The sequence below is a fragment of the Mycetomoellerius zeteki genome, unplaced genomic scaffold, assembly GCF_001594055.1.
Source record: "Mycetomoellerius zeteki isolate Tzet28-1 unplaced genomic scaffold, Tzet1.0 scaffold69, whole genome shotgun sequence".
Lineage (NCBI taxonomy): Eukaryota > Metazoa > Arthropoda > Insecta > Hymenoptera > Formicidae > Mycetomoellerius > Mycetomoellerius zeteki.
In genome coordinates, this window is record NW_017257708.1 from 384,254 (window position 1) to 393,261 (window position 9,008).

General features: G+C 39.5%; 1 protein-coding gene across 2 annotated transcripts in view; it reads right to left on the reverse strand.

The window, feature by feature from the left end:
- Positions 1–8,415, reverse strand: part of LOC108728987 (uncharacterized) — a 187,805-nt gene extending 179,390 nt beyond the window's left edge. For both annotated transcript variants that reach the window (XM_018457859.1, XM_018457858.1), the window contains exon 1: positions 8,017–8,415. The gene's annotated coding sequence lies outside the window, so the exon portion shown is untranslated. The remainder of the gene's footprint in view (positions 1–8,016) is intronic.
- Positions 8,416–9,008: the final 593 nt, after the last annotated feature.

The window sequence follows — 9,008 nt, forward strand, 5'->3', positions numbered from 1 at the left end:
CGTAACGTAATTGCGTAAGTATCACCGGCTGGCCGGGAGGTGCGAACGCGCTCACGACTATTTCGGATCCGTTCGAGTTGTGCCCGATATCGCGCCTTCGAAGGCTCCTCTTCGAAGAGAAACGGATTCGCGAGCGAGCGAGCGAACGATCGGCGCGAATCGTGTCTCGGACTTTCACTCTGATCCGTTACGCCTCGACAATATACGGCCTCCTCCTCCTCCTGCTGTGCTGTGCTGTTCCCTAATGATCCTGATCCGATTCCTGCGTCCCGCGAGGGTTACGAGGTAACGAGACGTGGAAACGCGTCGCGGCGAAAAAAATTCTGCGGCTTCGTTGTAGCGTTCATGCAATCATGCGGAAAGTATGGCGAATAAGTATACTGTACCGTTTCATTCTCGTTCGAAGTTCGCCATCGGCCAATATCCGCGTAAAATGATACATATTAACCTTTCAGATACGGCTTGTGCGAAGGAACTACTCCAAAATTACCAGTTAACAAAGCAAGAATACACGATTGCCTGATATATAATCTCGAGTGATTATTTTCATGTTAATCAGTATGAAATAACGATCTCGTAAAGTAATGAAGAGGAACTTCAACTCTCTCTCTCTCTCTCTCTCTCTCTCAATTATTCGCTTAAAATTTTATTCGTTTTTATTGCTAACGTCTTCATTCCTGGTTGTACGTTCTTGTATGACGTTTGAAACTAGTTTAATATTATATGCGGTTAGAGCTCGGCACCGCATGCTAACAGTAGACTGTGCGATGTATCTCATTTGTTATTTCCCTGTGGCGCATCATCGACCCATTAAGTATATTAATTATCTAGCAGGCAGAGCCAGTATTTTATTACAAATACGCGCCATCGTATTCGAAACATAATTGTTTTATTTTTTCCTCTTGGTTCTTGTATCTTCCCTCCGAACTTCTCTCTTTCCGCTTTTGGATTATAAGCAACCTGGAGTGTACTCTCTCAGGTGTAGGGCCCAGGTACAAGATTCACGACGATGACGACGACGGCGGTAGGAGGGCAGAGAAAGGGAAGGAACACCGGCGATCGCGCCGAAGTCAGGGAGCGGAGAAATTTATCGTCGCGGGCAAACCGGACACCCGAGCTAAAAATATGGGCAATTAAAAGCCCGCGCGCGTGTTCACGTGCCCGCTCGTCCGAGTAGCAACTTTTAAGGGCCGGCGTATCGAAACGCCGTGACAAATCCGGAAAAAGATGCGTCCACCCCTGAGGCTTGCATCGCCTCCTCCCCTCGTGAATATGAAATATCCCGGCGTGTCGAGCTGACGTTTTAAAAGGTTTATCCGACTATCCGGTGGCCAAAGTGCTTTCGAGGGGAACGAGAGAATGAGGGCCCTTAAACGTCCGGAAAACGATCGTGTCGATGATGTAAGCTGATGTTACAAACAGCTCTACTGTGTGAGAGATAACGGAAACACGGAATAAATATACTACTAGTGTCCCATGTAAACCTAGTAAACTATTATGTCTGTAGCTCTAAGGTTAATGACTGTCACGTTGAATGCTTTTAAGTGATAAATATGATCTTGGTGGACAGAAAGTATCCTTAAAAATACTTATGCTTGTCTCTTGTGTAATAATTGGCTTTCTTTAGATAAAAAGATTATTTAATAAGAATAGTTATGTCTTGTCTCTCGGCTAACAATTGATTTTCTTTGGATAAAGATTTATTTAACAAAAAGTTTCAATAAAAAATTAATAGAGAAATATTTTAACTATCACTGAGGAAAATGGTCTAGTTGGATTAATTAATAATTCTGGTGGAAAATGGATGAATCAGAATTTTCTGGTTAAATCTATTAAAATTCTAATTGAGATAATTAGAATTCTGACTGATATAATTATTTTGATAAAAATAAGAATTCTAGGAGATTTTACCAGAAATAATATCTCAACTAGAATTTTTTCAGTGTACAAAATTAAAATAAAAACAGAGCTAAAAGAGTCTAGCGCGGTCAACAGTGCGCAGTTATATCGTATAAAATAATAAATCAATACATAAAAAAGCTTATTTTTATGTATTGATTTATTATGTTATACAATATAACTGCGTATTATCGCCCACGCTAGACTTTTATTAGCCCGATTTGCATTTTAATTTTGTAATTTCGTTTTCACGAATCTTTATGTGTTTAGATCTTTTAATCATTTAAATAACAGAACCGGTGATAACTAACGAGAGAATAAAAAAAAGATGCTACGTGTAAACAACACTACTCTCTGTAATATGAAAGCTACTCGACACGTTGAAGGCAAATAAATTGCGAATCCCTGGCTATCGGTATAAAACGTACGAGCGCAGCGTGATGCTTTTGCGAGGCACAGTTAATGCGATCGTGGCACCGGGATGTTTTCAGAAGCAATAGCGGCAACTTTACCGTGGTGATGATTTACGAGAAAAGAGGCTGAAGTCAGAGCCCGAATTTGTGCGCGCGGCAACAAAAGGAGAGAAAAAAGGGAAACGCTGGAAACGAGAATTACTTCCTCACCGTACAATCACGGCGACGCCTCGCCTGGTAACACACACGTGGTTTCAAGGACCAATCAATAAAGCCGCGCAAACATCAATACCTCTCATCGGCGTGCGCAAAATCTTAAATCAGCGTGTCCGTGATTTTTTTTTAATCTCGTTTATTAGCCAGCGGGATACGAGAAAAACTCGTTTTTCTCGCCGGTTTCTCCATTTGAATATAACATTCATATCACAAAGTATAAAAATAGGATCATTAAATGTACCGTTAGATGGATTTAAGTGCGAATGGAAAATACGGATTGAAGGGTAGCAAGAAGTATAGTGAAGTTCCGCGTCGAATCGCCGGACGAACAATCGCCCTTTACTGTGAACATGTGCTCAATGTGTAAACGCGAACGTATACGTAAATGAAAGTTGCTCGGATAAAGCAAAGGATATTATTAAGTATCATTAGATAGAGCTCGTTTGGATATAATTGCGCTTGGCGACCTTAAAGGACACCGTTTTTTATCGTTCCGAATATCTGTACATGTATGTCGCACTTTTATATTAAGTCGAGTCTAGTATTATGACGTGGCGGACACTACTAGAATATAAGTTTTTTTTCCTTAAATAAACCCGCCATTCCTGTTTATTAAATAATATGTAATAACAATTAATATCAATGAATATAACATAATATTAATAAATATATATATATATAATAATGATAATTAAAAATATACATAATATATTCCATTGTTAATACAAATTTTACACAGAATATATAAAAAAATATAATGTACATTTAAAGTTGTTATATCTTTTAATATTGTTTCCTAAATTTATTTTTTTAATTTATCTTTAATTTCGTACGTTTTACGTGACAGTTATCAAGATTCCAAGGGTTAATAGACGCGAAGTGGGATTTTCCACAGCGGAAGCTTTGCGGTAGTCGGGTTAGCCGGAAAGATCGATTGTCGTACTGCGACACTAATGTCGGGAGTTGGCATAACTTGGCGGTTCGCGCTCCTCTCGAGCGATTCTGAAATCAAACTACGATGTCGTGAAAGTCCTTCCCTAGATATTCCGCGATGACAACGTTATACGATTAAATGTAATTTCGAACACACGTCGTTTTCAATTAAGGACCCATGAGGTATCAATCTGAATATATGGGAATGTTGTGATTATAGTCATAAACCGCGATTATGGATAATTGCCGCTGTTAACACTTAAGAACGTGAAAACGCAACTTCGCCTTTAATTATGGACTAAAGTGCGCGGACAGTAGCTTTCCCCGCGATGGGAATGTTATAGCAATTACGGCAATTACGCCAGATTGCGGTTATTGATGACTTATGTTATCAAGATTTAAACGGAAGGAAGCACGAATTGCTTTGCGACAACGTTGAGTCTTCCGTTGTAACAACATTTGATTATCAAAATGTAAATATGCTTTAATTATTTAAAATTCTAAGAATAAAAAAAATCTTATTCAATATCATAGCACACAACATTGTAAATATATAAAAATTATTGTTCCCTGTGAGAAATAATACATGCGAGAGGAAAAAGTTGAAAATGTCAGTGTCAACGTACGCCAGTTGAGCCTTACTTCCTGAAGATACGTTCCGATGAAGACTCTATACGCATATAAAGACGTAGTACAGCCTATAATTTGCCCTTTTTTCCATTGTATATCTCATCCGGAGGAAGTAACGACGTACAGGAGGGGAAGGAAAGTCGCATGATAAAACGGCGTATGCACTCATCGCGCGTGACATACAGTATTGCAGCTACAGTTCGTATTATGTTAATCCCATTCTTACAAGGGAAGTTTCACAACTGTCCGGAATCGATTTGATTCTCCATGAAATATGTTGTTAAACACTGAAAATCTAAGAGACACGTATTTTCTTATACGTGCGCTAACTCATGTTTAAGGGGTGAAACACCCCTTTGAAGAAAAACGTATTCCTATTTCAAGCCGAATATCGTCGGAAGTATAAAAGATGGAAAAAAATTTTTTTAACAAAAGTTGTACGATTTCAAGAGTACTTCAATGTTGTAAAAAAAAATTTTTAATTTTTTTAATTAATAAAAAATTTTTTTAATTTTTTTCACAACATTGAAGTACTCTTGAAATCGTACAACTTTTGTTTAAAAAATTTTTTTCCATCTTTTATACTTCCGACGGTATTCAACTCGAAATAGAAATACCGTTTTTCTTCGAAGGGGTGTTTCACCCCTTAAACATGAGTTAGCGCACGTATAAGAAAATACGTGTTTCTTAGATTTTCGTATTTAACAACATATTTTATGGAGAATCAAATCAGTTCCGGACAGTTGTGAAACTTGTTAGTATCACTTATGATTATATCATGTGAGACACGCACAATTTTGTGCACTCGAGAACGAACCACCGAGGAGTATTGCTATTCAACGCGCGCGACCCTCTTGTTTCTCCATTTACATGATACACTTGATACTCACGCATCTGGCCGTCGAAAAATCTCAGCTAAACCGCGCGCGATCGTAGGAAAACCGGTCGCGTTCACGGAGGAAGCGAAAAACTCGAAAATGTCGCGTTACGTCACGCACGATCGTCGATCATCGATACAGGATGACTTTCTCGGCGAAATCAATACAAGGAAACGCTTATTCGAGCGCATCGACGGCGCTCAATAATAATTGCATAACAATTATGCGTCGCTGCGATCGTTATCGCATTTATTAGCGTACGGCTGTTTAAAGATGGAGATACGATTTTTGTCTGACGGATAATGTATTTCTTTTATTATTAAAAGTGTTTCAACAGAGACTTCAACGTTAACTGCTAACTAATGACTTTCAGACGAGCGAAGAATTATCGGCCGTAAAAATAAGTTCTTGCGAATATTACGACAGATATTAACGGAGCCACCACAACACGAGATTGCATGCAAAGCGCACGGCTCGCGCGGAATCAAAAACTCTCGACTTTATTCGCGATAGCGAGCACTTTTCTCTCGGTTGCGTCACTTTTGCTCGCGTTGGCGTGCACGTGTGAAAACCCGGCGAGCGCAGCCGTTCCCTTTCTTCACAGCGTACTCATTAGCGAGTTACTCTGAGAGCTTTTATTATTAGAAGTATACGCGATGTCCCAAAACGTCCTAAATCTCCTTCTTATCACGAATTTTTTGTTCCATTTAGAACGATTATTTACCAAACAAAAATATTGTCACTGACTATACTAGCCAAAAGCTATTTGAAATTATCAAAAGAAAATATAGAATTTTTCGAACTATAAGCTTTAAAGAATAACAAAAGGATAACAGGATTTTTCAATAGATGCAAGCTTTAAAGAAAATAAATAACGAAAGCATATCTATTTTTCAGATCATATCGCATTAATTCCTTAATAGAGTTGTAAGATAAAAATTTTTTTAAATGTAGTTTGTTAAAAATTTGCGATAAATTGCTTTTCGGAAGCTGAAGAAAAATCACTTCGAAGTGAACTAAAAATTTTATTTTAAAAACCGAAAAAATTCAGTGGCTTGTAAATAATAATAAAATCATATTTTTCAATCCGTTTTGAATTTATTAACCTTTAAACAGGTAGGTGGCTACAGCATCCCACGTACATTATCTCAAAAACCTCGTTCTGACCTTTGTGAAAAATAATAAACTTTAGACTTCTGGATTTTTTTTTATTTTCCTTTTCCAGGACGAGACCTTTTGAACTTGGCATCCCACTTTTTATAATAAATTATACATGAAACTACAAACGAAATTATTGTTACTACAAACAAAATATTATCATTTTTTAATAAAAAAAATTTAATTTATAAAAAGCCAGGTGCCAAGTTTATAAAGGTCTCGTCCTGGAAAAGGAAAATGAAAAAAGCCCAGAAGTCTTAAAGTTTATTACATTTATATTCTTCTATCGCATGAAAGTATAAATAAAATTAATTTAACTATATATATATATATATTATTAAAAAGTATAACTATAAAGATAAAAATTGCTTGTCTGAGGATATATCTATCTACTTAAAGGTTAATAGAATCATAAATTAAAAATTAATTACAAAATGTATCATGTTTCAACTTCGAAGTTGCAATAAATTATGATCTTTTTTGAAGCAAAGAAAAATTGCCTTGAGGCCAAAGGATCCGTAATGAGAAAAGACATCTATGAGTTAGATATATATAGCGTGCCTTTGCGGCGGCAAGAATTGATTTCTGCAAAAAGAGAAAAAAAAACGAATCACGCTTCAAGTGCGGTCGACGACAATTCAGAGTTGATCGCACTAAAATGCAGTTTAAATTTGAAAATGACGTTCCCTGTCTAATAAACGTCAGGAAAGATTATTCCGAAAAGAAGATACAGATTTCACGCGCGACACGATTTTATTTATAGTTCCTGACACAACGAGTATCACAAAGTTTATACAAAATACATTTTTTGAGAAAAATGTATGGCATACATCTTCATATATTCTTGTACCTTTGTATACTTTCTCGATGAATGGTAAAAACCTAACCTAACCTACATGTTTCTATTATACCCGTTTCTACCATTAAAGTAAATTAACTTTAATCTCAACTTACTCTTCATCTTTTCCTAATTCTTGGAACTAGAAAAGGTGAAGAGTTAGTCGAACCGAGATTAAAATTAAATTACATGGTAGAAACAGGCGTTAAACTAGATTTCGTCAGATTCAATTTGTTTGATTATTTGATCGAAAAATCAATGGTTACTTTGGTATATTTCCTGTTACATATAAACACGTATATAATAAATTCTTTTATTTATACAATAGGCAGTATATCTTCCTGGTAATAAAATAACCACAGTGGTTTCCCAAATGGGCATTACGGAGAAGAAAGTATAACTTGTCTGCTTTGCTCAAACGAATGCTCGGATTACAATGGTCGCACCTGCATAGAAAATCGTATCCGTGACCCGATAATATCGACATAAACGTCAATTCATTCGATGCAGCTCGAAATTCGAGCGTGCCCCAATCTTTCGCAAGGACAAAACATCTATTAGGAGCCATATTGGAAATCACGTTCATTCCTTCATATCGATCGTCGCTTTCCGACGATCAAAGATATCTCTCTCACCATTCCATGAAATTCAAATTGAAGAAACAAGTGCATAGAAACTTTCAAATCCAAAACGTTCCATTCGCTCTTATGTCCATTTTTACCAATCTAGATTGACTTTAATTACGACTTATTTTTTTCGAATTCTTAGAACTAAAGGAAAATATTAAAAATTAAAGTTAATCTACGTTGATAAAAAAAAAACGGACATTAGAGACAACTTCATTCCTCTTCCCCTCGACTAGAATATCGATGTATTTGCTATTCGACTTTGGCGAGGAGATAACGGTACTCTCTCGCGGGAATAATAAGCCCTGCCTCCACTCTCATCCCTTTCAATCCACCCCCGTGAGTCACCAGCCGAGCGAGGGTGGCCGTTTCGCGAGACAACTGCCGGTCAATGCGGCATTCAGTACTGTTCGTAGCGTACTCACCATGTGCAGGAAAGATTCGCGTTGACCGCGTACGAGGACGATTCACCAGCGTGAGAGACGATCCCGAAAAATCCAAAAGGGTAGATCTTGTAGACTCTCGCCGGGTGAAGTAGCACCCACGATTGACCCCGCCGCTTTCCCCTCGGATGGAACACCGCTGTTGGACGGTCGGGGGTAGGCACTGCAAACAGCTCCGGGGAAGAATAACAGAGGAAAATCGTGCGGATATCACTTGCACGCGTCGGACTCGCTCGCGACGGCAGTCGGAAGAAGACGATACAGCGAAAGACGGCGTACAGTGCGCGAAACGAACGAACGTTCGAACGGATGGACGGACGGACGGTCGAGCGCGGGTAAACGCACGCGTACCAACCGTACGGCGCGCGGGTTCAGCGGCCGACTGAGAGGATGCAGTTTGCCGCTGCTCCGCCATGGTCCGCTCGCGGACCCTTGGTGGCCCCCTCGTGGTTCCGAGCGCCCCCCACCGCACCGCCGAGCCACTACTTGACGGAAGAGACAAAGCGGCTGCGCGCGCAGCCTCGCATTTTTTGACCCTCCGTCTCGCGGGCTCCCCCCTCTCCTTCTTTCGCTCGCTCTCAGCGCGCGCGCGCGCGCTCGCGACCGTCCGCACCCCACTTCATGACGCCCTTAAGTTCGATTCACCGCGAGAGTGTACCGCTCGCTCGCCCGCGAATAGCGAGCGTATGTTTGTATGTATGTATGTATGTGCACAACGACGCGAGGCGGGCGGATTCACTGCGTACACGAATGCGTCTTTACCGCGATCGCGTCTCCACTTCGATCGAGGGGGTCGTTGTAAGCCCCGTTTACATCGCAGAAGACTTTTATGAAATTTAGCGCACGATCGTCAAAAACAATCATGACAAGCGAAACGACGCGAAGCGACTGCGGGGATGGAAGCGCAATTTCTACTCGAAAATCGGATCACGTGATATTAACGGCTCGCGTCGATTGGCTCGCGTGAGGCTGGC